The 18,879-nt window shown below is 39.2% G+C and overlaps 1 long non-coding RNA gene across 3 annotated transcripts in view; it reads right to left on the bottom strand.

The window, feature by feature from the left end:
* Positions 1 to 18,879, bottom strand: part of LOC127382099 (uncharacterized) — a 426,409-nt gene that overhangs the window by 57,244 nt on the left and 350,286 nt on the right. For all 3 annotated transcript variants that reach the window (XR_007888879.1, XR_007888878.1, XR_007888877.1), the window contains exons 7-8: positions 5,974 to 6,052; positions 561 to 717 (exon numbers count right to left, since the gene is read on the bottom strand). This is a non-coding gene — a long non-coding RNA (uncharacterized LOC127382099). The remainder of the gene's footprint in view (positions 1 to 560; positions 718 to 5,973; positions 6,053 to 18,879) is intronic.

The following is an 18,879-nucleotide window of genomic DNA, read 5'->3' as shown; positions in this document are numbered from 1 at the left end:
GTCAGAGGACCTCACCCCATTGTGTTTTTCTTCACACTCTTCTCCTTTTAGCACCCTTATTTTTCTCATTCCTAGTTTGTTTCTGGGTTGTTTTTTTTCCATTATATTATACTAATGAGGCAACATGTTGTGGAATAATTCCTGGGCCAGGCCCAAGAAGTAATGGATAATTACCTTGGGTACCATACAGCCTCAATATTAATGACTCTGTGAAATCCTCTGAAGATTCAGAGGTGTGATACTGCAAAGACAACTGGATTTGGGCCAAATGCCCCATTTGTATAAACATGCTTGACCCTATTGACTTTAGGAGAATGATGCCTGCTTTTGTTTGTTGCAAATGTGCTGCAGGTGAATGACAAAATCATGCCCAACCACATCCACACTCTTTAGATTTAAGTTGAGCTTGAAATCTCGTCGAGAAAACAGCAGATTCCTTTTTGTCTTGCATGAAGGCTAGTGTGTTACAACTATAATTAAATTTCTGATAGATCCCCTTATCTTCCAGGCTGCTCCAGGATGCAGTAATGAGGCTCTGCTCTTGATGGGCATCAACATACCTCTTTCCCAGTGTCACATCAGTTAGGCAGGTCAGGATCTCGATGGTGACCCAAGACAACGTTCATCCTATGACCAGGCAGCTCATTTTCCTTTCAGTGTAAAGAGCAGAAAGGCCATGGGACTTTTTGACTGCTCATTTTCCAGTCAGAAGGCAACCTGGAACTCAGAAAAGAAATAACATTAGTACCTGAGACTCTCAAACGGGGAAAACTTGTATAGCTTTAGAGATGTCAAATTTGGGGAAGCCCATCCTGTTAAGTTCAGCCCAGAAGTGGAAGCGGGCTCTTTGACTTAACCATTTGAATTGGCTTTTCTCTTAGTAATTTTATAACATACGCTGAACACTGAATGATGCCTTCCAGGACTTCTGCAATTGCAAAAATCAACACTCACCTCTAATGTATTCCGACTGAAAGTGTGCAACCTTGTTTAAAATGCACTGCTGCAGCATGTATTTTCATGTATCGTTATGTCTAAATGCATGATAACCAGGTTGAAAATCAAATTATCTGTGTTAAGGTGAATATTACAATGTGACTACTGCCTGCTGTGCTGTGAATGAATCTTGTAAACACAATCAAATCTCTCTCTTTCTTTCCCTCTCACACACAGGGAGAGACACATGCACGCCCTTACACAAGAAAGGAGATTCTTCACCTTCTGCCATCGTATTGTCACAGCAGCTCATGTTTATTGTGAATGACATCTTCAGCTACAACTCAGCATGAGCTCAGGTATGCTGGAGCTGAACATTCTACCAGGAAAATCAGCAGTGACATTAAAGTTGTTTCATGAATAATGAAAAAATAAATACCACATTTACAGTAGGTACACAAAATGCTTTGTTTAACTAAAAGCGTTTGCAGAGAAATTCCAGATCTCTGAGGGCTGATACTGTTTTATTAACTGTGGATCGAGAACTTATTTAGATGGAGCTGTTTTCATTATATTGGTAATTTTCTCAAATATACAAATGAGAGAACATGTGATCATTACTATTAGTAGGATACTGACTTCTCTCTTGACAAAACTCTAAACCCTCAGAAAATCACAAAATGGCAAATCCTTCATGCTTGCAGACGGTGAGTGTTTCAGCCGCTAACATTCTGTATAAGGAGGCTTAAATATGTCTCCCAAGTCCGAATTTGTATAACAACAGTTTTAATCATTAATGGGGGCAAAAAGGCTTCAGAGACAGTAATGCAATTATGTAAGTGCATAATGCAAAAGATAATTCAATTGTCTCGATGCCATACAAGGCAAGGTTATTACAGGATCCCAGGAAAAGACGCTCAAAACACGACTGTGCCGCATCCAGAATTTTGCTGGCAACGTCAGCATGTGCTCCTGCCAGCCGTCAGAAGTTCTTCATCACAAATTTCAGGGAGAAGAAAAAAGCCTAGTTTGAATTATGGGGTTACAGTGACCAGAGATTTTTATAAAAGTTATTTGTAGTGGAAATGCTATATTTTGTCCTATTCAGGACTGACCAAACACATATTTACATGGCAATAATGTGTCAAGCAAAAGTGAAATCCTACAACGATCTCAGCCTTTGTTGCTAGACTGAAACTTGTGATTCTAAAAGGCAATGGCTTTTAATGAAATGCAAATATACTTGCTTCCAGTCTCACTACTATCCCTTAAAAAAAAAAAGAGGGAAAGCGGGGGGAAGGGGACTGTTATGCCCCATTCGGCAGAATGTTTCATCCATATTCATAGCAAGAAAACTGAGAAATGTGCCAAAATTATGAAAGCTAATACCAAACACATTTTCAATATCCTACTAACTATCAATTATGAACTTATCAGCATGAAAGTAGTTATCCTCAGTAGAACTTTCTGAATGGCAACATAAATAGTTACCCTCATAAACAGTGCATCTAGTAAGTACAGTCTTAATACTCGTGACTCAAAAGACCCACTGTCTCTCTCAAGGACAGTGAACATGTTTGATTTTTAGTTTTCACTGAGGCAGCCACAAAACCAGTGTCTTTTCCATAAACCTAGGTCTTCCATTTTCTATATAGAGTAATATACTTTATGACTTCTTTCTTGTGAGTTCAATTTCCCTGTATTTCCTGTTCATAGAGAAATGCTTATTTCCTGCTTAAAAACACACATGTATTTACTCTTATATGTTTAACAACATTCTAAATGGCAGTAACAAAAAGAGCAGTAAACAGAAATAATCCACCTTATCGGTACCTGTACACAAAGTCTCTGCTCCTTCTTACTCTTTGCCTTTATACTTTACAGGACACAGAAAATTAGGAGGGTTTTGTTGTTTGTTTTTGTTTTTTTTTTCTTTTTGACATGTGTCAATGCTTGGAAAAAAAAAAAGTCTAAAGTATATTATCTCTTTAGGCTCCCATCACTGTGAGGTGGGCTTAGGCAGGTGGTTTAGAGCTCCTTCTTACAAGCTGCAAACCCAAATCATTAACTGACTGGGGGGGTCAACATTTAGATCTGACAAGCAGGAAGAGAGGTGCATCAGGTGTCCTTTGTCATGCAGTCAAAAGAGTTGAAAGTAAGCAAATGTATGAGCAGGTAAAACCTGTGTATTAATGGGGAATGTGTGTCAGTCAAGAGCAATGCAAGCTGTACTTCCATCTATTCTACATGCAAGGTAAAAGTATTCTACTAGGTCACTAAGTTACTTCAACCAGATGGAATCCAAAATGTTCAGAAAATTAAAAATCCATTTATTCCTCCAAAGTTGCATTCCATCTGTTTTCAGACATTTATGGAATCTTTTTGCATACAGGATATGGCAACCAGTGGTGCCTTGGAAATATTTCTTCCCTGTGCAGCTCACAGAAAGCCAGGCTGGATAATAGACAGCACTGGAGTAAGCCCTTTTTTCAGGTGCTCTTATTTCTCTTAAAAATACAGGGAAATCTAGTCTTGTTTTAAATAGAGGAATCATAAAATCCAGTGTATTATTGTCTGCAAGAACGCAACAGAAACTTTTAATCTAAAAAAAAATAATTAAAAATATCAGGCTTTTCCCTGCTCTTTCCACCTTGAATATTTAACTTTCCTGCCAGTCTGTTTCTCATTTTCAGTTTGTGGAGACAATAAGAATGATTCAGATGCTATGAAGGAATGCAGCCTGGCATGTAGTGATCTCCACCCTGAAGATAAAAGTGACAAAATTACCCCAAGAGTTATGAGCTCTAGTCTTCATCAATCATTTTTCAAGAAATATTTTATTTCATTCAACTACATATTGTGCCTAGAGCTAACTGGGGTATGGTCCCCTTCCTTCTATCCTCATTCTCAGCATCTTCAGCTTCACCAGATGGAAGGATATCATCTGGCATGCAGGCAAGGGCGAATTTTCTGTATATGACACAAACATCCACATTTCCTTTGTTTCCTTAAGACCTTCTTTCCTTTGCAGTAAGTGCCTCATACAAAAGTTCAGCATCAACAAGCATCATCCTATTTGGTGCTGAGAATATTCTATTCCCCAGTGAAGCTCACTCATAAGGTAAGTACAGACTACATTGTCAGCTGAGGTTTACTTCCACTTTTCTCCTGATTATCCATACCTCAAGTTAACTCACTCCCATATTCTCTGTTGGATGGACCCAACTGCATCTCTCTGAAAGACATTTCAGCCAGTAACTCTGTTCCTGGACTGCTTCTTATAGGTCAAAATCACACCAGCTTTGGTGATTATAGTGTCCTTCACTGTTACGTCAGCAGACCTTTGCACCATAAACATCCTTCCTGCCCTTATGCCAAGGCCCAGATTACTACAGAGTATGTGACTTGGGGGATACATATCTCCCGTTATCTACATCTGCATTTTGTTCATCTCTCCTAATAATTTGGGTAACTGGCAGCTGACTGTCACATGGAAAGACAAAGAACTAAAAAATCCCAAGCCAACATAACAAAAAGCAGAAGACTGACTTTTAAGTGTAAGACTGCATTTACAAAAAGTTCTGAAAATCACAAGAAGTGGATGATTTGTTTCAGTCTTTGACTTTTGTTTTGAATGTTGGGTCAGGTTTTCACATTTTCTTCAACCCCAAGGGGAGAAAAAAAAAAAAGGTAGTTGTTATTTTTACTTACTCTCATGACATCGAAAGGTGACACTTAAAAAAACTCACACAAACTCACAGAGAGTATTGCAAGACCCTACTGAAAACTGGTACCAATGGCAGCAAGTTCTCCTAAACAAGCTTGTACTTTTCATCCCTCCAGATTTGAAATCCACCAGGTTTAACTTTGTGGTTGAGGAATACATGCTAAAAGACCATATTCAATCAGCAGCACCAAAGACTAGATTTCCCCTTTTTTTGGACAAATATTCTCCTTCAGCCATTGGGAAAGCTGATGCTGAGGAAGTTTGCTGCCCAAGATGGACAAAACACAAATGGCAAAACAGCAAAACTTGAAAAACCTAATTAGTGCAAGAAGGGCTGTCAAGGAGCATCCTGAGACCACATCCATCCACAGGAGGAATGCACACATCTCCCTGTGTGTCATCTTCTGTCCACACAAATAAAATACCCCTCTGCCAAGAGTTAAAACTAATTAAAAGTTTCCTTTGATTACACAGAGGGACTTGGACCCACACCTCCCGATCAGCTGAAGTGCCTGCACTGCTTCTCTTTGGTTTCACCCATCCTCTGCTAACTTTAGAAGAAAAGGCAACAGCTGTGGATACTGACAGAACAAGGCTGGCAGCTGCAAAACTGAGATGCCACATTTCAGTGTATAATTTTCTTTCCACAGTGTCTCTCCCTAACTTTCCTCTTTAAGAGGCACTTAAAATCCATGTGTCTGACTCAATTATTGTTATTATAGCTATGGAACAGAATGTGATGCTGATGAGGGCCTACCTGTCTAGTTAGCTTCCCTTACTGGATGCTTTCTTTCTTTGATTCATCATTGCTTGTGACACATGTATTGTCTAAACTATGTTCAAGAATGAGTCTCTAATACATTCAAGGGAAAGTGAAAAATCAGAAAACAGTGTACCAGTTGCATGCATAAATTTATAACCTAACTTTACACATCCTGCTTCTGAGAAAAATCTTACATAAAAAGCATGGTTTCATTGCAAATTAAGAATAACATTTGCAGTAAAATTAAGAATAACATTTCTTTTACTTCCTTTGATTAGAAGGGCACTGACATTGCATAAATGCTCTGTCTTTATGAACTCATCTAGAGATTCTGTGTTCCTTCAGCATTCAGTACATTATCAAATCATATCCAAAGTACTATGAATTCATGCCCCAGAGGGCATGAACCCAAATTTAAAGTCATCATCATTCTGTATATTTTCTACTCAGCTGAAGGTTTTATGATACAGGCTGAATGTCTTTCCAGGACAATCCTAAAAATAAGCTAATGCAGTGGGGACTGAATTTATTGGACATGTACACTCACCTTCAGTTGATGTTCTCCTAGGTCAGTTCTCATGTGATTGGCAAGGGACCGTGACAGCTTGTATCTTCCGATGAGAAACCTGTGTAGACACTGGTAATTAGAACTGCCACTCAGTCCTCCCTGACAACAGCTACTGCAGCGGCTCTGGGCCTCTGAACTAGCTACTGCCTTCGGAAAATCCTGTTTCCAGTGTCTTCTTCTCTGTAGACACATACCTAATTGCATGTAAACATTCTGTAATTTATTACATGACACAAAAACATTGGTACCTTCAAGCTGAAAATACAGCTGTTGATAAATACCGAAAAACTACAATTACAAAGTGTCACCTACAATGTAGCTCTCCTACTGCCTTCCCTGACTGGTTGCTGAACTAAAGATACTTCCTTAGTAATAGAAAATCTGAGGCCTCAGTTTCTTTTTTAAGAAGCCTAATACTTAGTCAAGGTTATGAGTGTTGAGGCTTTTAAGTCAGTTCAGATTTGGAAAAAAAAAATACTCCATTAAGTTTTTATTATATCAGTGCATTTTCGCTGTACTATTGCACCTCAATCAGCATGAGAATAAAAAGGCTCAATTACCTATTAGTATATTTTTACCTATAACTGATTTATTCACAAACTGTTAATGATTGCAATTAACAATAAAAATATTAAAGTAATGTAGCGGGAAAATGAACATGAAGCATTTCCAGTTGACAGCTGCATTTGCAAGAGACTGAGGATACGGCAAGATGTTTGGAAAAACGAGTAAATAAAAATGAGGCTGAAATATTTCCTTGTACTAGGGTATCTACAGAATGAAACTTGGATTCTATTCTCAGCTTTGCTGAAGTTTGGAGGTATCATTTCAGATACAGCTTCCTTGTCTGTGAAATGGAGCTAACAATAGAGCTGTAGTTTCCATGCATGGTGCCCAGTTATTTAGATGTCATCATGTTAAATAGCATCTTCTTTTCCTGCAGTATAAAAAAAAAAGAGCCAGACCGAGGTGGTCAGGAATTGTTGAGATCCAGAGTTGAAAAAGCAGTGAAATCTAATCTCTACACCATGGAAACCAGTGGAAATTTACTTCAAAACACTGTTGATTTCAGTGGTTTGGGGATCAAGGTTTAGGAGAAAGAACTCACCACTCGAAGACAAGGCTGTTTTCCAGAGCAATGCTTGACTTCTTGACAGGAACAGCCTGTCAGACAGTAGCAGACTGTACCTTTGGGGCAAACCACTGCTGAAGGGTTGTATATAGTTGCATGGTATCCGGGAGCATCTCGGGGAAGGAGTTTCCCCTCTGCTGTCCCCACAGCTTGTTCAAGATAACAAGGAGGATGTTTTGGCTTACCCCTGCGGTTAAGCAGAATATATTTGGCACCAGACTGGGTGTGCAGAGCCCCGAGGAGCAAAGAAACCAGGCCATGTGGGAAGGGGCAGGAACCAGGACCTGCTTGTACTTCCTACCCCTTCCTATACCAACAGCATCAAGCCTGCCAGCTACTGGAGTTTCAGATGTATATTGCAGAATCCCATACTGAGCACTGAGTGTGCCAGAGCTGAAAGGCATTACAACCATTGAAACGCTGAGTTCATTTTCCCAGTAACAATCCAGCCCAAGAAGAACCTGGCACAGTGTATTAAGCGTCTTGATAACGTTTTATGCAACCACTCTTCAAAAACCAACCCAGAAATGGCAATGTTGTATTTTCAGACAGATAATTACAAGGGTACTCCCAAATATGTGCTTCAGAATGAATCCAATAGTGTAACCATGCAACAGATCAGAAATTACTGAGTGAATAGTACTGTTTCCTTTTTAGACTTCTATTATAGCATGGTGGCTGTTTAGTTGTGCAGTGTTTGGCTAACACTTTGGCACAGTGCACATGGGTGTAAGTGTGGAGTTCTGTCCCTGTTCATGGAGACTTCTTGTTGAAGTGTCCACCCACCACAGACACAACACACCCTTCGCTTCTATCGTTGTTAAGGGATCTGTTCCCTGCATTCAAAACTAAATTCAGCACTAAACCCGCAGATTTCTACCCAATGTGTTGGTAGTGCCAAGCTCATCCAAGACAGCCCACAACCCTTTTCTCAGGAATGGTGGGGGAGAAAAATGCTAAGATACAAAAAAACAAAGTACACACTGTTAATCTGTGGAAAAATGTATTTTAAAAGTATTACAGAAAGCTCAGAAGGTATCATGGCAATTTCATGCAACAGAAGAGGAAGATAAAATCTAAAGGAAATCACAACATCTTAGGCACTGAGGTAGTTATGGCAGCTAAGTAATTAGAACTGTGCCCTTTCAGACAACACACAGTACCACTGCAGTTAAGAGTGCATGGTGTCCAGAGCATTCCAATTTTGAAACAAATAGGCTTTTGCTTATTCCTCTCCCCCACCATTATTCACTTTTTGTAATAATCTTTGGACTAGTTTTCATAGGTACCTTCTGAGAAAAGATCCTGAATTAATGATGGCTGCAATTTTATTTTCTTTTTTAATGTAACTGTTTAGCTATTAGCAGAAGTTGATTAATGGAAAATTCTCTTTTTGAGAAATCAGTGAAGCATTCCTTTCAGAGCTGTTCTTGTCTGCCATTCTGTCCAGTGATCACTCTGTTATATCCCCAGCCTTTGCTACTCGCTGTTGATGTAGTAAAGGAACCAGAGTGTGTATCCAACAGGTACCCATAGTCAATCCCTAATTACATTTGAGCCCATTTCTTTTCAGGTTGGATTCTAGGAATATTATTAACTTTGAGAAGTACCTCATTTCCACTGGTATAGTCATGAATACCAGCATCTCTTCCAGCAGAAGAAGGTCAAAACCGTTCTGAAGGTTGACAAAGACACAAAGAACAATTCAGCTGGTACCCTGGGAACTTTCTAGTTTACATAACATAAAAAGACAGCTAGAAAACTAGTCTTGCAGAACTTGACTACAAATATGTTTGCAACATCATTAATGGATTCTACTTCCTGCAACTGAAAGGCAACTTGAGGAATCATCCTTTACCATAGTGCCACTAATTGCAATGGATTCTGAAAAAAAAATCCAAAATTATTTTTTTTTTAGAAAAGCCACAAATCCTGAAGGTACACTGCTGGCAAGCCCTCGAGTGCTTATATTATAATCCAAGCAATTTATATAATCCCCAAGTTAATTACATTCAGCTAAATGCTCAGGACAGGTCCTCTCTTCCATTGGTTTCCAACAATACACCAAGCTAGAGCATCTTATTTTTCACAACTGATAGGTTTTGTGTGGCTAGGACTAAATTACAGTAGCAGGATTTTAACAACTGTGGAAAAGACTATAAAACTTTCTGCCCCTTCTTAACTACTGTGTGACTATTAGGTTTATGAGCAATGTTAACATTGCAGCATAGGAACAAAAACATTGTAAACGGTCTCCAAAATGTTGGGAAGCAATTTTCCCCAAGAGAGGCAGGGGGCCCTTCCAATCCTGGATAAGGTAGGAACAGGGTCATGTGGCACACATGTAAAACTAGATTAAACGCCCTGTTGCTAAGTAATTAAACCTAATTGTAAACCTGGGCAAGTGCTGATTTTAAAACTGAGCTCCCTGTTCAGAGCTCAAAAATCTCTATTGAAAGTTCATGAAAAATGAAAACTGCCTCTTTAAAAGAAATCAGCTTGCAGCTCCCCAGAACGGAGCCCCTGGGCAAGTGGTTCAAAATATGATTTTTATAAACAAATCTGACATAGCAAACTTAATGCAAAACCCTATGCATATAACATCACTTATGTGTGCAACTCGTTTAAATTATAGCTGTAGAGAGAAGGAAATAAAACTGGCATATTAACCTTTGGCACAGCAGTGCTCACATACAAGTGATGTTCAGCAGCAGATGATATTATTGTGACTCCCACTAGTATTGTCATAGTGAAGGGTCTGTCAGAATTTGTGTTCGAAACCTCTACAGTCAGAGTTTATTAATTCAGCCATAAGCATCCATTCCAGACCTACCTTGGCATGTACTGTCTTAAGAGCAAAATCTTTCTTACTGCAACTTCTTTCTCCCAATCACCACTGTACTGTATGCAAGTAGCTGAACACAAAAAATATATAAAATAAAACAGAAATAATTGAAATACAACATTTCCTCATCACCATTACATTTAAAACACTGAATGCAAAAAAAAACATAACAACCCAGAATTAATGAAATACATCATTCCGTGGCTTATTGCCATAAGCACACTGGATGCCTAGCTTCCCAAATAGCCTTCTCAGAGCATGGTCTGCCAATTCTTCCTCAAGAGAGAGGACCCTTTTTGGTAGTTCTAAAGGACATGCTAAATGCATAAGCTACACAGACTTAAAAAACAACCTATAAATGAAATTTAAAACATCCTCAGATTTTTTTTGGTGAATGCTCCACATTGTTGAATACATTCCCATATAACTAACAAAAGCATAATATAAAATGAGCCTTCCTTGTTAAACAATAACATATTGTGAGTAGCCTTGACAATGTCACTCAGGCACTGATGTATGTTCTGGCCATGTCTATATGCTCCAAAACATTTTGGTCAGAAGTTTCAGGCACAGGACTTGTACAACAGCTTGGGATGTCTTTTGATTTGGTTTCTTTGTGCATCTTGAAACTGAAAAAGGGTTCATTACATATGAAGGCCATAAGATTTACCTGTTCCATTATTTCACCTGGAACTAACCTTCAGAGCAATGGTAAATGGAGTGAAAACCCAGCCCAAGTCCAAGTGAGAACATCTCCTGGCTCCTTATTTCACAGAGTGGCTCATGAAAGAGAAAGCATTACACCAAACATTTTGGATCTAAAAGAGTCTACAAAGTTGACATTGAGTATACCAATCCCAAGAGACAACAAGCATGACAGCAAGGCAAGTTTTGCTTTCCCACTGCATTTTCCTCAGCTGCGCAATGAAAAGGAAACAAGTGCAGACTTGCTGCTGTGCTGGAGGATACAATGATTGAACTTATCATTTGGTTATTGGCAAAACCATTAGCGGAAAGTTACTTTACCAAAATATCACAGGGCCATAGCAAGACACACTTACACTATATAGATATTTAAATTACATCTAGATAGATTGGCCTGAGCAATCCCCACTTTCTCTATTTCATGAAATGATCCTGAGAGCCACCTCTGCTTCCCTGTCTCCCTTCTATCTGCAACCTCTAGGGCCAAGCTGTGATACAGGCAGTGGTAAGCAAAAGAATACGTGATGAACTCTTAGCATTGTGGGATTAAGGACATGACATCTTCCTTATCCTTGCTTCCTCTGATAAAACTTGGGAAAATCAGGAGTGCACAAGCTGCTATGCAGCTGTACCTAGCACAGGGCCAAAGATCAATGCATGTGAAGCACAAGGAAAAAAAAAAAGACAGATTCTGAGTACCAAAAACAAGCTGCGAAGAAACTTAATCCTCAAAGGTCAGATGCACATCTAAAAGGCCCAGACCATGCCTTTGTATCAGAATATTACAACATTAGCCCTAATGACATAATAGTTTTGCCCCTGACTTGTGTCAACAGGAACCTATCTTATTACATGGTAAATTAGTTGCTTCCAGCCTCCTCCAGACTCCGAGGTGATGGGAAGATAGAGGCACATCTAGCAAGCTTTGAAATGTAACCTGGTACCTAAACAGTGTTGCTTAGTGGTAGCATTTTAATTTTTGTACATGTGTTTGAGTAAAGGAAGGCTGCACATAGCATGGGAAAGAAACTACTACATTTGGCATTCAGGAGCCAAAATTAAGAGGAAGGCATCTCCTTTGCATACCGTTGTGCAGTGTCATCAAAGGTCATCGTCTGCTGCAGTTACCAAGGGATAATGAGCTAGGGTCAGCCATAATGACAGTAGGCTCTAGGTAACAGAGGAGGCTTTCTTATGCTCCTTCCCTTCTCTCAGAGAAGTTTACAACCTTTACAGACTTTCTTTACATCCACACAGAAACTGTTTTGAAGCCTGGCACATCACAAAGCCACCAGATAACTGAGGTGTGGCAGGTTGCATTAGCACTGAACTGTTCAGAGTCTCTTATTGCATAAAACAAGGACAACCACTAGTTTCTAAAAGAGTTGGTGTTACCAGGCAATTGTCTTATTTTATTTAAACTATGAAACTCCTTATGTTGTCATTTATCTGGAAGGCTTTGTTTCACATCTGTCCTAAAAACCTGTCTCCTGTCAGCAAGACAAAGGGTTACTTTTCACAATAAATACACAAGAATGGAGAGACATGCTTGTACAGATCTGTAAGTCTTCTTTAAGGAGTTTTACAGGCAAGTAAGATGCAGCTCCACACACAAGACTTTTAAATCATGTAAAGCTGACATAAGCTGATCCTAGGCACAGTTTATAATCATGTTTTTACTTTTCAGCTCTGACAATTACAAATTATTTGTATTAGCTCCACAAGTATTCCTATTCAGCAGTATTGTCAAAGTCCATTCATCCCAGTCTCAGAACAGCACACCAATCCTTTGCTTTGCCAGCCTCCATCCATAACCTTCATTCAACTGTTATCAACCACGCAGGGAGGGGCAAGAGAGATCTACAGCCTGCAAAAAAACCCCTTCATCTGCAATTTGTGGTAGCTGCCGTTTCCCACGTTTCAATGTGGTTTTCAGACAATCTCAGCTCGATAGGAAAAAGCCTGGCATCCTCTAAGGATGTTGCACTTGTAACACTTGAAGATGTTCAAAAGAAAAGGAAAAAAAGTAATAAATGAAAGTTTTTAACTATTTTGCATGAAGTTGCATGAAAAGTCTTGGGGCCTAGCTTGACTGGAACTGTTTTAAGTACTCCTTTACTACAGCAGCGGTGTGTCATATGAAAGGCTTTGTTTGGCATCTATCCACAGCTATAAATATAAAACATATTTATCTTTGGTCATGCATGTAATTTAAAAGTCGGACAGAAGAAACCTTTTTTCTCCTTTTAAATCTGTAGCAAGTCCAAGATAAATTATTCTGAATTATTTCTTTTAAAAGGAGGGAAAAAAAAAACACACCAATAACAAAATAGCTTGGCTATTTGGAAATCTGGAAAACAGATTATTTCTTTGGATGGAACAAAGTGTGTGTATGTGTCATCATGACTTTAAACAGTTCCATAGTTCCCCATGGAAATACTTAATTGAAGCTAATAAGATGTGGAGTTATCAGTGGTTTGCCATGATAGATTTCATATGGTCTCTCCAAGAACTTTTACCTCCTTTAAAACTTACTGACCAGATTGTGTTAATTGGTGATCTGAGCAGCAACCACCACAGATACTAAATTTGAGTGGAACCCTACTCACAGAGGGGACAAGAGTGTGAGCAAACCCCCTTTAACTCCCATCTCTACGAAACACAAACACTGGAAGTAAAGCAACACTTCAGGTTTGTAGCACATGTGACAACCTCCCACAGAAACCTTAAAATTAAATTAATTATTTGCCTCTAACTCTTGCAGCATGGGTCAGAATTCCTTTCTTTTGCCATCACATAATTAGGAAAGAAGCTACTGTCAGCAGATTGCAAATCCCCATACAAATCTTCCCTCAACTACCATGCTTCATGAGGTGATCATATAAGCTTACCCCACGCACGCTACAGAGGACCAGACCCACCTTCTTCTACTAAGCAGATGAGTGGTGAGACACTGGCTCAGGTTGCTCAGAGAAGCTATGGCTGCTCCCTTGCTGTAAGTGTTCAAGGCCATATTGGACGGGGCTTTGAGCAACCTGGTCTAGTGCAAGGTGTCTCTGCCCATGCAGGGGAGGTAGGAACTAGATGATCTTTAAGGATCCTTCCAGCCCAAGCCATTCCATGATTCTGTGATCAGTTGATCATGAGCACATGCTAATAACATTTTTTATGAGTTACAACAATTAAAAAAATATTGTGCCGTTCTCACATCTCAGTTTAGAGAAGTAAATCCCTGATGTATTTGAGATGGATATATGGTGTCCATAGACCACAGAGTATTTTTAACCACAAACACATATCTACACAACCTAATGGAGAGCCAGACAAAGCTTTCTGTCTGTGCAGAAACAGGTTATTTTGCATCTGTAAAGAGCAGGTGCTTCATAAGCATCTGTATATACCCATTACGATAATATCTCAAAATAAAGTTGGCTTGAGCCAATGCATCTGAGTCACTATACATGATTGAACCATTTGTAAGTTTATGGAGAAGGAAACGTTCTTCCTTTACTGATAGCAGCAGAGATTATAAAGGAATTTGGGTAGTGGTAATCTGCAGAACTTTGGCACTTATTTCACACCTACTTTTTAGGTAATTAATTAAACTGCCTTCCTAAAATTGGCCACAAGTAAGTAGCTTATCATTATTTTTCTTCAGGAAGATAAATGTGTAGAGTTTTCTGGCATAACCACCTTTTGCCTTTAGCAATTTTTTTTTTCCTGAAAACTTATTACCGGTGCCTGCAAATGCATCCACTGCATCTGTTTCTTTTTAATGTTAATATTCCTTCTGAATATATCACCCACACTGATAAAGTCAAGTACATACCTATGGGCTGTAGGGTCAAGTTCAATGTGCCACCTATCAGTAATTATGTCAGTCAGCAGCAAGCATGGTGCATTCATTAACCTTGGTATTTAACTTACACTGACCAGTACTATATTTGGTGTTAAAGAAACCGCCTGCCAATACCATGTTATAGGAAATTAAAGGATATAATAAATGCCATGGGATAACAATGCATGTGGACATAGCTGAAGTTAACATAAAGAGTGAACAATAAGATGGCACAACTATTTTGCAGTTGCTTATGGACAGGGACAATCTGGGGAACAGACACTTAGGATTAATGCAGCCTCTTTAAGCAGTGAACAAGACGAACAGGAGTTCATTTTCTAGCCAGCAAAGAGTAGAAGTCACCTTCTGAAGGCAATTCCTATCTTAACGCTTCCACACTTGGTGACAACTCTGAATCCTCATCGACTATACAGGCAAGGGAGGGCAACTGGGCTCCTAAGTCAGGTGACTTGTACAGTTAGCAAGAAGAACCCAGGCTGAACTTCTGGGCATGTGTCTGCCACCAGCTTCCCCGTAAGACAGTCTGTAACTTTACGTGTGCTCCCTAAAGTGCGAAAGTGCCTAAGATTTACACGGTCAGCAATGTGCGCTGCTGTAAGCTGCAGGCAAACTCAGATGCTGCAGGATTCTTTACCAGTGCAAGTTTTCCTACATCCCAGCATATGGATGAACTGAGCAGAAGAGAAACAAGCCTGATTGTAATTACATTAAGCACTTTGGCAATAAGGAAAAGTTTGTACTTGTACACAGATGGTTTTATGTTACAATGCTATAAATGTGCCAAGTTTCATGGCTTCACCACATGACGCAGGGAAGGGGCTTGATCCAAAGTCTGTGCAAACCTGCTGAAAAGCTCCTCCTGATTTCAGTGGATTTGTACCAGGTTTATAAGTCCACTGGACACACCTGGCCAAAGTGAACAGCCTTTTGTATCAAAATGCCATTATTTTTAGACCATTTTTAGTCTGGTTTGCCTTTTTTAGACCAAATCTTCATGCTTTGGTGACTCTGTTCTCATTCAAAGGACAAACAATAAAGTCTAGTTTGAGTTGACTAAAATTATTTTGACTGTCTACTGTAAAACTCATCTAAGCTGGAAACTACCTGAGGGAAAAAATACTATGTTCTTATTCTGTGAGGCCTCCTGAGTCCTTCTGGTGTTTTCAATTCAAGTCCTATTTTCTGTGACCATCCCACTCCTACTACTTCATGAAGCTAAGAGATTTTTAAACTTACTTTTAAACTCCTTAATTTAGAAAAATAAACAAAAATTCTGTCAACCTATTCCTCAGTGTCTCACCATAACTTATTTTAGAGTAATAAATCTTCAACCTGACAGCTCTCTGATGATGCATTACATTAATACATCACAATGACAATACCTGTGATATATTATGGATATATTTTCTGAAAGGGATATCACCTATACATTCCATCTTCCCAGCACAGCAGAAGATTGTTTGGAAAAGGGGGAGAAGGGGAGAGGTAAAGGATGTTCTTTACCCAGAAGGCAAAAATCTCACAAGAGAACGTGAAATTGCCCTTGCTAAAATACCAAAGAGAATAAGAAATAAAATGCCTTTCACTCACCAACAACTACTGTCAGTAAGATGACCTGTTTGTTCCTCAAATACTGATATTCAGGCTGGAATGTAAAAGAGAAAATCTTTAATATAGTTGTATCAGTCATGCTAATACATGAGAAACAGACTCTAGGAAATAATCACAAGGACTTTGACAGGGTTGAAAGACTGTGATAATGAGAGCTGCAGTATATAGAAGAGTAACTAAGATGTTCTCCAAACAGAAATAACGGTCAGTCTGGGTGAATAATCTGGTAAGAGTTGTGTACACTCGTAACAGTCACCCATGACTGACACAAACTGAAATCTTTTCAGTGCCTGAGTATGGACAAGGTGATGACAGTGTTTTTCAGTAGGAAATAAAGTTAATTTTTGACATGGATATCTGGTCTTGCACAAGACCCCTGCACTTAAGAACCAGATCACAGGTGGGTGTTTGCAGTGCTAGGTTCTGCACAAGCAGAACAGACAATCCTGGTCTCAGCCAATTTAAACTTCATTTCCAAGGTTTAGAATGCAAAATGAACCCCTGACTTAGAAAAGCCTGTTGCCTGGGAAGAAGGTAGTAGTAATTTTGCTCCAAAGGCTCATATTGAAAACATGACTGTGTGGGCTGAACGGTATGAGATTTGACAGAAATCTCTGACAATAACTGGTCCAAAGTAGCCCTTATGCATTTGGCTTGCACACAGGTAACAGACAACAAACTCGGTGCCCTTGTTCTTGGCATAAAGATTGCAAGGGCAGTCAGTGCCTATGTTGAGCTTACCTGTAGCCCTCTTTTTTTGGAATCACAGTCTGCACAACCACTACCAGGGCACTGAATTCCTAGTATTCAGCTTAGTTGCAGAGAAAAAAAAAGTGGAACAACGGGCTTCTGGCTTTTTAGAAGTTCTAACAGTAATCTGCTGTTTTGGTAAAAAACTTAGTTTTTGCAAAACACCTATTGCTGTCAGCTAGCCACACTCCACGAGTATCTGAAACCCATTTGGACCACACTGTTAAGATTTCTGAGGTCTTATGCTGTGTGTGATTGGCAGAAGCATCTGAGAATAAGCACCTTCAGTGACCTCTCTGCTCCTATAGACTCACCCACAGGTACCCACTATGGCACTGAAATGGGAGTCTGCCTGTAAATACTTGCCTGGAAAATAGCTGTATCTCTGCACAATACCAATGTGAAGAAGCGGATACAAAGCATTTTATGTTTCTGTTTGGTCTTGCTGATTCTACACTGGAGGGATAAATCTGATGCCTGTTTTCTGAAACAACTCGGGAGCCTGAGGTACTCCTGTCTTAGCTGAAGAATTAGTAAACAAAATTCCTGCAAGACATTTAATGGGAGAAAAAGATGTGATTAAAATTCACAAAAAAGGATAAAAATATACAACAGTGAAATAAAAAAATAAGTATCTGAGCATATATTTCAGTGTGCAATCATCCCAGCTGACAAGCAAAATAGGTTTGTGTGTGGTGGCACTAATATTAGCTCAAGTGCAAAGTTCTGCATAAAGACAGGCCTTGGACATTATTGTTTTGACTTTGCTAGAAACAGCTGAGGGAGTAGCCCCAAACTCCTGGTAGGGACTGGCAGATCTTGCTCTATCTCAGGAATGTTGAAGATGGAAACATTAAGAGAGCAAACAAAACTACAGGAGTATCAACGTTACTCTGTTGACCACATGAAAACAAGTAACAATGCCCAGGGCAAGGTAGTGCAACAATCACATTCTCTGAATGTGAATGGAGTGTTCCTGAAAGGTGCTTATTGACCTCTGAATCTTCAATCTGCAGAAGAGATCTAAGCTGTAATGAATATAGGAAGCCAAAAGTGACAGCCATGGTGCCTTGCTCTGAAGCCTATCTCCTGAAGGTCCTCTACAGGCAAAAAGAAGTAAGTTCTAATAGAAATCAGCTGATACAATCAACCCTACTAAATCCACTGTCATTCTTTTCTATGGCCACTTACAAGAGCCTATTGTAATGTTATTTTGCATTGCAAGCATTTGTCCTTTAGTTGTTGAAGGGAAACAACCAGCTCATTTTGTAGATGAGCCATCAGTTTCTGGATACTGCCAATCTGAGCCAAGCAAACAGTATTACAGGTCTCATCAATGCTAGATTTCCTGGGCAGGCCAGATTTCCGTTGACTTATAGAAAAACAAAAATCTGTGTCCTTAAAAGCACCAAGAAAAATGCTGACTGACTTGCACTGGGGCCAATTATATACTTAGGAGTTATAAAAAACCCCTCTTTCTTACTGACTTTACAGCAGGGATAGCACCTCATTTTTTGTCAGCAATGCAAAAATGCTATTTTCTGTCCTAGCCCAGCCTACCCTGCTGTCTTACCCTAGGGTGAGATGGGAAACTAATAGTGAAAAGTCTTTCCGAGACACTCTATGTAGAATCATAATAGGAAAAAAAAAAAAAAAAAAATTCGAATATTCACATTGAATATTCACAGCAGAGTTCTGTTTATTCTTTCACTCTCTTTCATCTGATGTTATTATTGTGAAAACTGAGTAAGTGTCACAACTGTATTTCCTTCCATGCACTAATACAGTAATTTGCAGGTTCACTGTTAAACTCAGTGATATGAATTTAAAATAAATTATTAAAAAAACTGAAACAGAACATCTTTATTACCAAGACTAGCTGACTCAAATGATTTGATAAGAACATTCTTTGCTATTTTTCCTTGTGTGTTAGGTGAGACGCACATACAGAAAGTCCTGCTACCCATCATACAATGCACAGAT

The sequence above is a fragment of the Apus apus genome, chromosome 3 (genome assembly GCF_020740795.1).
Source record: "Apus apus isolate bApuApu2 chromosome 3, bApuApu2.pri.cur, whole genome shotgun sequence".
Lineage (NCBI taxonomy): Eukaryota > Metazoa > Chordata > Aves > Apodiformes > Apodidae > Apus > Apus apus.
The sequence above is the reverse complement of the archived record's forward strand: the minus strand, read 5'-3'. Positions and strand labels throughout refer to the sequence as shown.